Source organism: Silurus meridionalis, chromosome 23 (genome assembly GCF_014805685.1).
Source record: "Silurus meridionalis isolate SWU-2019-XX chromosome 23, ASM1480568v1, whole genome shotgun sequence".
NCBI classification, from domain to species: domain Eukaryota; kingdom Metazoa; phylum Chordata; class Actinopteri; order Siluriformes; family Siluridae; genus Silurus; species Silurus meridionalis.
In genome coordinates this window covers 156,922-167,632 of record NC_060906.1, presented here as the reverse complement: position 1 = coordinate 167,632, position 10,711 = coordinate 156,922, and the positions used below count along the sequence as shown (strand labels likewise).

At 41.7% G+C, this 10,711-nt stretch overlaps 1 long non-coding RNA gene and 1 other non-coding gene across 2 annotated transcripts; one reads left to right on the top strand and one right to left on the bottom strand.

Annotated features, from left to right (window-relative positions):
- Nucleotides 1-886: 886 nt before the first annotated feature.
- On the top strand, nt 887-1,250 carry LOC124376915. The gene is made up of 2 exons (XR_006923999.1): nt 887-1,110; nt 1,221-1,250. It is a non-coding gene; the product is annotated as an uncharacterized LOC124376915 (long non-coding RNA).
- A 9,379-nt stretch (nt 1,251-10,629) lies between these two features.
- Nucleotides 10,630-10,711, bottom strand: trnas-aga. Its single transcript has one exon. It is a non-coding gene; the product is annotated as a tRNA-Ser (tRNA).

Genomic DNA, 10,711 nt, shown 5'->3' with positions numbered 1-10,711 from the left:
GACGCAGTTAAAGAAATAGCTAAAGTTCCTCTCAGATTACACAATTACCAGACATATTGATGAAACTGAAAACAGAGAGACTCTGAGAGCTGCTGAGAAAGCTTTATAAGTGTGTGTTGAGTACATGTGTATTATCTAGCAAATCTAAGTTCCTTACCATCTCTCTCTCTCTCTCTCTCTCTCTCTCTCTCTCTCTCTCTCTCAGGATACCCAGAAGGACAAATGAAATGGGAGATGCTCCCAGAATAAACAGAATTGATGTTGATGCCATCAGGCACAATAATATTATTGGACGTTTGATTCTTTTGTGTGAAATGCTGCTTTTGTGTAAGTTACAGATGTTACATGTTTGTTTCACATGAAAATACAGTGATCTGATATGTGAATAATGATGTGGCTGCATTCTGAACACTTGGTGCTTCTTGTTCCTGCTGTTAAAATGTGTGACGTATTTCTTATTGTTTTTTTAGATTCTTTATATGAGGTGTTTGGTTCAACCACCTCAAACCTTCACCATCGCTAAAGATGAAATTACACAAACTAATTTCTCACATTTTTTAATCAGATTTTAAAACAATAACAACAAACATAAAAAATGTCTCTGTTTGTATTACTCCCATTCTACTGGACCCACTGCATGGAGTTTACTGTGTGGCACCTGGAACTTCAGATCCCGGAAGATGTGTAACAGGTATAGAAAATACACTGTTAAATATAGAATTCACACAAAATTGTATTTATCTCATATGGTTACCTGATGTAAAATGAGCTTCCCTTTAAGAGTTGTGATGCCACATGTGATTTAACTTCCTCTGCTGCTCCCTCCTCTTCCCTTTTGTAATGTTATCTTGTGGAAGATATTATTTGTACCTTTGTGTGTTTTCATTTATTTTTAATCTTTTGAACTTATATTTTCACTTAAATTTATTTTGTATAATGTTATTTTACTTATCTGTGTGGTTAATCGTGTCATCTTATACTTTTGAGTAATAATCTTATCTTTAAGTGTGTGGAAGTAAGAGCACATGGTGATAAATGTACAACGTGTGTATTTTAGAATGAAAAGGGCATTTCCATCTAAAGAGGCTGCTTATTTGTTTCATGTGTCAGGTATGTTTGTTGTATTTTTATTTTTTGTTTCCTTTGTAATGTTATCTTGTGGAAGAGAATGAAAAGGGCATTTCCATCTAAAGAGGCTGCTTATTTGTTTCATGTGTCAGAAATAAAAATGCTCCTGGAGAAGAATCAAAGCCTGCTGTCCTGTATCTGATTCAGTAAAATCACAACGCAGAGTCCAGTTATTCCACCGGTGTCGCCGGCTGCATGTAAAGTTTGGCGTCGCGAGTCACCGGTTACACGTGGTGCCGTGAACCCTTCGATTTCACGCGATCGGCTGCTTATCGATCGCGGAGCTGCTGCTTTGGCGGACTACAGGTGAACTGCGCATTGATTCACGTACATTTGGGGTGTGTTTCAACAATCGCGGTGACTTCAGCTCGTTCGTCGTCACCCGTTTTCGCCTCGTCTTCTGTCTACTACTTAGTGCCCTTAAGACTGTATTGAACGAACGCTGCTTCACGTGAGGTGAGATTACACGTTTTGGGGACTTTATTTGTGTGCAGTTTTCTACTTTATTATTTGTGAGTTTATTACATATGTGAAGCATTTGTTTATTTTCTAAGTTTGTTGTTTTGATGCTCTATTTACTTTCTTAACTGCAGATTTTCATTTTACTGTGTTTTCTGGTTATGCTGGAAAATGTTTGAAGACACAATGAGTCAGGATAATTTTAGCCCGTGAAACGACCTAATGCTGTGTTTTCAGTAGGTAGGGTAGTGGGGTTGCTGAATATTGTGCTAAGACAGTATCTGAAACTTCACCCAGATGTTTTGGGAGGGGTCGAGTAGTCTTTAATTCAGATATTGACAATGTACACATGCCTGATTCAGCTATTGGTGCTTCTGTGAGCCCAACTGCCTGTTCTACCCCATTTACACGACCAAATGCTGATACTATCGCTCCTGAGTCTTTAGGGAGTATTATTTCTGATTTGGCACAGAAAATTGGTGAGAGCATTTCAGCCAATCTCAGTTTAGCACAACAGCACAGCCAAGAGCAGTCAAAGTCATGTGTGCAGTGTTCAAATGAATGTGTTGATGCTTCTAAATTGAAAGTCATTATCCAACATGATGTCACACCTCCCCCATTCTTTAGAGGTGATCGAAGTGATTTGTTTACTGTGCATGAATGGGAAGACATGATGTACAGTTATTTGAACAGTAAGAAATGCACTGATGACGCTGAGGCCTATGATTTAATTTTGGGTAGATTAGCAGGAAAGCAAGGGATATAGTCAAAGTGTCTTTGAGTGCCCCAGGGCGAACCACTACAGTGCCCTCTAGCACAATTTTTGATATTCTGAAGCGCAACTTCAGTGAGTTGATGTATTCAAACATGCCTATGGCTGACTTTTATAACACCCTTCCTAAGGCAAATGAGAGTCCAATGGACTACTGGATACGGCTTAATAAGGCTATCGATGTGGCTGATGAGTGCTTACGTAGGCGCAACAAGTGCGTTGAGGACCCTGCGGCTGAAGCTGTTATGATGTTTGTCTCTCACTGTCCGGATCCTAGTCTTGCTTTGTCTCTTCAGTTCAAACCTGCTGAACAATGGAGTGCTACCGAGATACAGGAGCGTTTGGACTGCCATCGCAGGAACATGAAAGAGATTCCGCTAGGAGCCCTCGCTACACACCTGGGTCTGCTTGCCATCAGAACACTGTGACTGTATGTGACGATCCTATACCTAGTTCCACCAAACAGCCTGAACTCTCATCCGGCAGTCACAATATTCAGACGCTCAGCTCAATCCCAACGCTGCTCCTTTCTCTCCCAATACTAATGTGCAGCATCTGGTTGGTATGATGGATAAAGTCCTATCATTATGCACTGCTTCACTGTCATTGTCTAACACTGCATGTCCCAACAGATCCTCAGATTTTAAGTCCAACGTGAGCCAGGCATGTAGAGTGTGTCAGTCCAAAGAGCACACCACATATACTCACTGTATCGTCAGAGACTTTGTCGTAACTGCCTCAAGCCTGGACACTTTAAGAGTAGTTGCCCCATGGCAGCGAACCTAGAACAACCTTCTCCTAGCACTCAGTTAAACTAGAAAGCCCATGCATGGAGGGGTTAGCATGGGCAGTGGCATATTTCCCTGAAAGCCGAGTCAGACCCACAAGAGATTTTTGTAAATAGTTGCAAACTGCTGCCTCCCAATAAAACAGTGCTGTTTGTAGGTTCTCAGAAAATTGATGGAGCAAGTGATCTGTTCTATGCTCCTGTGACTGTTCATGGCTTGTCGGTACTGAATGGCTTGCTAGATTCTGGTAGTATGGCTTGCACTCTAAGTTCAGAAGGTGAATCCAAGTTACGTACTGATGGTGTCCTCCCACAACCTTCAGTAATTCCAGATAATGTGGTCTTAGTTGGCTGCGGCCTTACTACCAAGTCAAGTGTGCTTATGACCTGAAATCAAAGTTTACGATTTTGAATTCACTGTACCTACCTTAGTAGTGCCTGGTCAGAAGGACGAATTCATTATCGGCAGTAATGTCATCAAATGCATGCTTCAAAAGATGAAAGCTGAAAAGAAGTACTGGGAGCTCATCTCCTGCCAAAACAGTAACTCAGAGTGTGAAGAGTTTCTTGAGCTGTTGACTGGTACTTCCGTTGGTCTGGTTCCACTCAACCCGATAAACTTGGATCAGTGAAGCTTTGTCAGGCAGTCACTTTACTTCCAAAGTGTGAGCACCTTGTATGGGGAAAGTTACCAGCAAACACACCTATTTCACCGGTAGCACCGTCATCATTGAACCCACTACTTCACGCTCAGCACCTCGCAATGTTCTTGTTGGACGAGTGGTGTCTCCGATGTGGGGTGATCGTTGGGTCGATGAAGATTTTAAATACTACCCAGTCTCCAATTACTCTGAGGCGTAATACAAAGCTGGCTGACGTTTCTCCTTGTTTGGCAGTAGAGGATGTTACCATTGCACAAGGTGTGTGCAGACCTCTTGATACAACTGATTCAGCTTTGCCCAAACCAGTTCCACCCATTGACCCTGAGCAGCTTCTGCACAAGTATGGGTTGAATGATATTGATATTGATGGATGCAAGGTTTCAGAGTCATGGAAGAAGGAGCTGACAAATCTCATCGTGTCTTACCGCGATGTTTTCTCCAGAGGCAGACTTGATTGTGGAGAAGCATCAGACTTTGTCCACAGAATTCATTTGTGTGATGATCGTCCGCTTCGCTTACCTTACCGAATCCCTCCGGCCCATTACCAGAAGTTGAGAGAGGCCCTATCTGAAATGGAAGAGAAAGGCATTATTAGCAAATCCATCAGCGAATACGCATCTCCTCTGGTCATGGTCTGGAAGAAGGATGGATCTCTTAGAATCTGTACCGACTTTCGCTGGCTTAACGCAAAGACGATCAAGGACGCCATCCTTTGCCCCATCAGGCGGATTGCCTGGCTGCTCTTGGTGGAAATTTTCTCTTCAGCTCTGTAGATTTAACATCAGGATTTTACAACATCCCGCTTCATGTGGCTGACCGACATTACACAGCATTCACAACGCCCATGGGGTTATATGAATATAACCGTCTCCCTCAGGGTCTGTGTAACAGTCCGGCATCCTTTATGCGGATGATGCTTAGCATTTTGGAGATCTTAATTTTCAAGTTTGCTTTGCTATCTTGACGATTTACTGATTTTTGCCCGTTCTGAGCTGGAGGCCTTGCAGCGCTTGGAAGTGGTATTTTCGCGGTTGAGGGCTAGTAATTTGAAGCTGTCCCAGAAAAGTGTCACTTTCTCAGACGCTCAATCAAGTTTTTGGGCCATGTAATCAGTGGTTCTGGAATTTCAGACGAAGACAAGGTGGCAATCATTTCCGCCTTTCAGAAAAAGGATCTGATGAAAGATGATGGCTTAACACCTTCGCAGAAGAAAGTGAGATCATTTCTGGGCATGGTCCTCTATTACCAAAGCTTCATTCCTGGGTGTTCAAGGATCGCAAAACCATTGTTCAATCTGACGGCTGGTCAAAACGGACTGTGAAAGGTGTAAGTGGTCCGAATCGATCTGGCACTTACCGTGTGCTGTCTCCCCAAGATTGGACTCCTGCCTGTGATGCCGCCTTTATGGAGTTAAAAGATCTCTTGTTGAAAGTGTGGTGCTTGCTCACCCTGACTTTGAGCGCCATTCATTCTTTGCACTGATGCGTCTCTAGACGGCTTGGGCGCAGTACTTTCTCAAGTTCCCACTGGTGAGGATAAAGCGTCCAATAGCCTTTGCCAGCAAGTCTTTGAGCCGCAGCCAAGCCAATTACCCTGCGCATAGGCTAGAATTTTGGCGCTCAAATGGTCCATATGTGACAAGTTCAGCCACTGGCTTAAAGGTCACGAGTTCACTGTATGGACTGATAACAACCCGCTTACATACATCATGACGAAACCTAAACTGGATGCATGCGAGCAGCGCTGGGTTTCAAACTGGCCCGTACAACTTCCAGATCAAGTACGTCCCGGAAGGTTAAATGTAGTGGCGGATGCGCTCAGTCGTGACCCGCTCAGAAGCCAGTGAGCCAACGACTCCTGTCCGAGCCTTACTCTGAATTGCTGAAACATGTGCACAATGTGCAGGATGATTCTGTGCAGAATGCATTTCATCTTACATGCCAGCCACAGATCCTTGACACCGGGTTCAATCAGAGCTCTGAAAAGGACATCTCCATGGCTGCTGAGGATGTGTCTTCCATCTTGTCGTCTTGTGGTGATTGGGATTTAGGGGCTGTATCCAGAGCAACGCCTTTGGCCGATCACTTGAGTTCATTGGTTCCTGACTGCCACGACAACATTCATGCCTTTTCGTTGCCTGAACTGCAGATTCAGCAGCATGAAGACAAGGTTATTTCAAGGGTAGCCTTCTATGTTAGTAGGAAACGCAGACCTTCCAGGCGTGAGCGTATGAGTGAGGATTTGCGTGTTCTGAGATTCTTGAGACAGTGGGACAAACTCTTTTTGCTTAATGACATCCTGTACAGAGCCGTCAAAGATCCCTGTACTAAGAGAAAGAAGTTTCAGTTTGCCATGCCTGATTCCCTGAAACAACAAGCTCTTGCTGGTGTTCATGACCTGGCCGGTCACCAAGGTCAACCACGCACCCTGTCTTTAGTCCGCCAGAGGTTCTATTGGCCTGGCATGGAACGAGATGTACGTGATTATGTCAAGACTTGTACCCGCTGTGTCCTAAGTAAGACTCCAGAGCCGGCAGCCAGAGCACCATTGGAGAGTATCAAAACCTTTGCCCCATTGGAGCTTGTTTGTATTGATTTCTGGGCCGCTGAAGACAGGCACAATAAATCGGTGGATGTCTTGGTAATCACGGATCATTTCACCAAGCTAGCTCACGCTTTTCCTTGTCGGAACCAATCTGCAAAGAGCGTTGCCAAGAAACTCTGGGATGGCTTCTTCTGCATTTATGGCTTTCCCAACGTATTCATTCCGACCAGGGAGCCAATTTTGAGAGTGAGCTGATAGCGGAGCTCCTTCATCTTGCCGGTGTGGACAAGTCACGAACTTCCCCGTACCATCCAATGGGGAATGGTGGCGCTGAGAGGTTTAACAGAACATTGGGGAGCATGCTGAGATCCCTTCCTCCTGAATCAAAACAGAAGTGGCCACAGTTAGTGCAAACGATGACATTTGTATATAACTGTACTACCCATGAGACAACTGGATTTGCTCCGTTTTATTTGATGTTCGGGAGGGTGCCGAGATTACCTGTTGACCTGATGTTTCGAAGTGTCCTTCGTGATGAGTCTACCTGTAATTACCATGATTATGTCCAATCTCTTGTCGGAGATCTACAGTCTGCTATGGTGCTGGCTCAAAAGAACTCTACTGCAGAACAAAAACATCAATCTGATCAATACAATAAGAGAGTTAAAGGTCTTCCCTTGTCAGTTGGTGATCAGGTCCTCCTTGCTAACAAAGGCTGCAGAGGAAAAGAAAGCTTGCCGATAAGTGGGAGCCCACCATGTATTCTGTTGTCTCCTCCAACCCGACCCTGCACATCTATAAAATCCGTGACAGATCTGGTCGTGAGAGAGTGGTGCATCGAAATCTGTTGTTACCAGTTAATTTTCTCCCTATGCCGACTGCTGATTTTGAATCTTCTGTTTGTGGAAGTGTTTGTGTTGATCATTGTTCCACTCCTTCTCAATCTGTATGTGGTCTGGTTGAGTCTACAATACCATTAACTGATGATTTGTCACATGTGGAGTCTCTCTCTGTCATCTCTCACATGGCTGTTTGTGATGATGATCCTGTTGCTACATGGGTCTCATCTCATTGCTCTCAACCTATTTCTGAAGCATGTGATGATGTATCAGTTGTTAACTTTGACACTGTAACTGATGCCTCTTTCTCTAATGTTCCTGTTTCCAATGAATTACATGACCCAGTGGTTCACCCTGATACTGCCAATCATTATTTTACCAGGTTTGGTAGGGTAATTAGACCCGTTCGCAGATTAATTGAGTCCATGGTTCAATTGGAAACCATACTTGGTATGGAGCCTGGATCTCCTGTTATTCATGTTTAGGTCTGTATTTTTCATTGCGTTGCCTATGATGATGATGATGTTTACTATATGTTATGTTTAAAACTATATGTTTAAGCAAATGGTCTGAGTGTTTCAAAGTGTAATGGGCACTTTGTCTATGCCTACAACATGTGTGGAGGTTTGGCCAATCTCTTTCACGTTTGTATCCTATGGTTGGGTAACTTTCACGTTGATGTCTGCATTTTTTTTCCTGTCATGTAGGCCGAGTGATTCTTATGACCAGTGCTTTGTGTTTACCTTCATATTTTGTGTAAATTCTGGGGTGAGTGTAACAGGTATAGAAAATACACTGTTAAATATAAGAATTCACACAAAATTGTATTTATCTCATATGGTTACCTGATGTAAAAATGAGCGCTTCCCCTTTAAGAGTTGTGATGCCACATGTGATTTAACTTCCTCTGCTGCTCCCTCCTCTTCCCTTTTGTAATGTTATCTTGTGGAAGAGGTAGGTTTTTCTTTAGTCTCCTGATATTTCATTTATTTTTAATCTTTTGAACTTATATTTTCACTTAAATTTATTTTGTATAATGTTATTTTACTTATCTGTGTGGTTAATCGTGTCATCTTATACTTTTGAGTAATAATCTTATCTTTAAGTGTGTGGAAGTAAGAGCACATGGTGATAAATGTACAACGTGTGTATTTTAGAATGAAAAGGGCATTTCCATCTAAAGAGGCTGCTTATTTGTTTCATGTGTCAGGTATGTTTGTTGTATTTTTATTTTTTTTGTTTCCCTTTTGTAATGTTATCTTGTGGAAGAGAATGAAAAGGGCATTTCCATCTAAAGAGGCTGCTTATTTGTTTCATGTGTCAGAAATAAAAATGCTCCTGGAGAAGAATCAAAGCCTGCTGTCCTGTATCTGATTCAGTAAAATCACAACGCAGAGTCCAGTTATTCCACCGGTGTCGCCGGCTGCATGTAAAGTTTGGCGTCGCGAGTCACCGGTTACAGATGCACAGGCTAAAACTCAGACAGACAGACACGCACGCACACACACGCACACACACACATGCACACAAACACGCATGCACAGAAACCCTCACCACCACCTATAGATCAAACCACATAAAGAAAATAATCTCCTTAAATGTTTAATCAGATTTAAAATTAATAACAAAAATACAAATAAACCCTGTGCCTCTTTCACTAATATATACATCATTTAGAAATATTATTTGTACCTTTTGTGTGTTTGCATCTATTGTATTTTATTATTTGACATTTTTGTAGATTTTCCGGTAATTTAAATGAAATGTTTTATTGTTCATATAACAGTGACTTGTGAATTATTCTGTTAACCCGCATCATCTTCTGTGTTTCCTGTCCAGAGTAAAAACAACACTATGTATTCACAATTCAAGTTTCAGTGACACGTCACATAACGTCACAGTTAAAGTATGTTTGAACCAATGATATTTGCATTGGAGGATCATGGGAATATCTTTTGGGTTATTGAAAACAAAGATGACTATTGAAACCATTAACTAATTATTGACTATTAACACCATAAAGCAGGGGTCACCAACATGGACCACATGAGTCGCCTGTGGGCCTTTTCTAAAATAGCTGTTTCCTACCTTGTTAAATCATTGTTGATGATTATTGTGAGAAATCATTAAGATGATCAGTGTCTTCACATAGATCAGGGTGTTAAACTCAGGCCCGGGACAAATCCCGACGCATACAATTATATCCGCCCACGAGATGATTTTATATAGATCTATTATTATTATTATGAATGGAGGGCGATATGTAGCTCTGATAACACAAACTACAGATCCCATAATGCAGCGCTTCAGCTCCCTTACCGAACGCTAGACCACCTGGGAACAGTCCAGCGTCAATCAAGTCGAGCTTCTGTTGATGTATTTAACTCTATTGTACAGTTATTGTGAAACAGCGCCTCACAGTGGGGAAGAGAAAAGTTGATTCTGAAAACAGAGCCTTTTAAAACCGATGGGATTCTGAGTAGATGTTTACTGACACTGGCGGTAAACACGTGTGTCTTATATGTGGAGCGAATGTGGCTGTAATTGAAGAATTGAATCTAAGACGCACTACGAGACAAAACATCAGGATAAGCTGAAAAACCTGAATGCAGAGCAGAAGATACAGAAAGTAGAAGAGTTAAAGAAGAATCTGACATTTCAGTAGACGTTTTTCACCAGAGCAAAATCACAACGTGAAGCTGGTGTGAAAACAGAGGAGAAATCAGAGTCACATCAGCCGGTTATTTACTGAGGGAGAGTTTCTGAAGAGCTGAATGATGAGGCTGTGAGACGTCTGGTGTTTGACTGGAGATATTTTTACGGAGAGCAAAATATTTTAAGTTATTTAAAGTTTAAGATAATTTTTTATAAAATGGCATAAGAGCAAAGAAATCTGATTGTTTTGATTTGTTGTGATTTTAACATTAACTTAAAAGCACAATTTTTATTGATTTGTTCAGGGTTTTTCACAGCATGTTCATATTTATAACTTGTATAATTTTGACAGGAGATATTTTTATGGAGAGCTATTTATTTTAAGTTTAAATTTATTTACTCTGGAATAATATTCCTGTCTGTATTTATTCATATTTATGTAAAAAAAAACATTGTTTTAGTGTGTTCAATAAATGTTACTCCTGTTCGGCCCACCACCTAAAGTGTGCTTTGAGTTTTGGCCCCATGTGCAATTGAGTTTGACCCTGACAGAGATAAATATCATTAATTAATAATAATAACATATAATTAAAGGTAAATTAAGCAAATTTGTTATTTCAGAAGTGACCCCAATGGATTTCAAGTCCATCGCCTTAATCACTCGGACACGACTACTGCACAGTAAGATGTCACCCCTACTTCAACTGAAACCCCTATTAACACAAGAAAACGCAAAAGAACCATATCTGTATAATTAACACGAAATGTGAACAGAAAGCAAATCGTAGTCGGCAGGATTCAAACCTGCGCGGGGAGACCCCAATGGATTTCTAGTCCATCGCCTTAACCACTCGGCCACGACTAC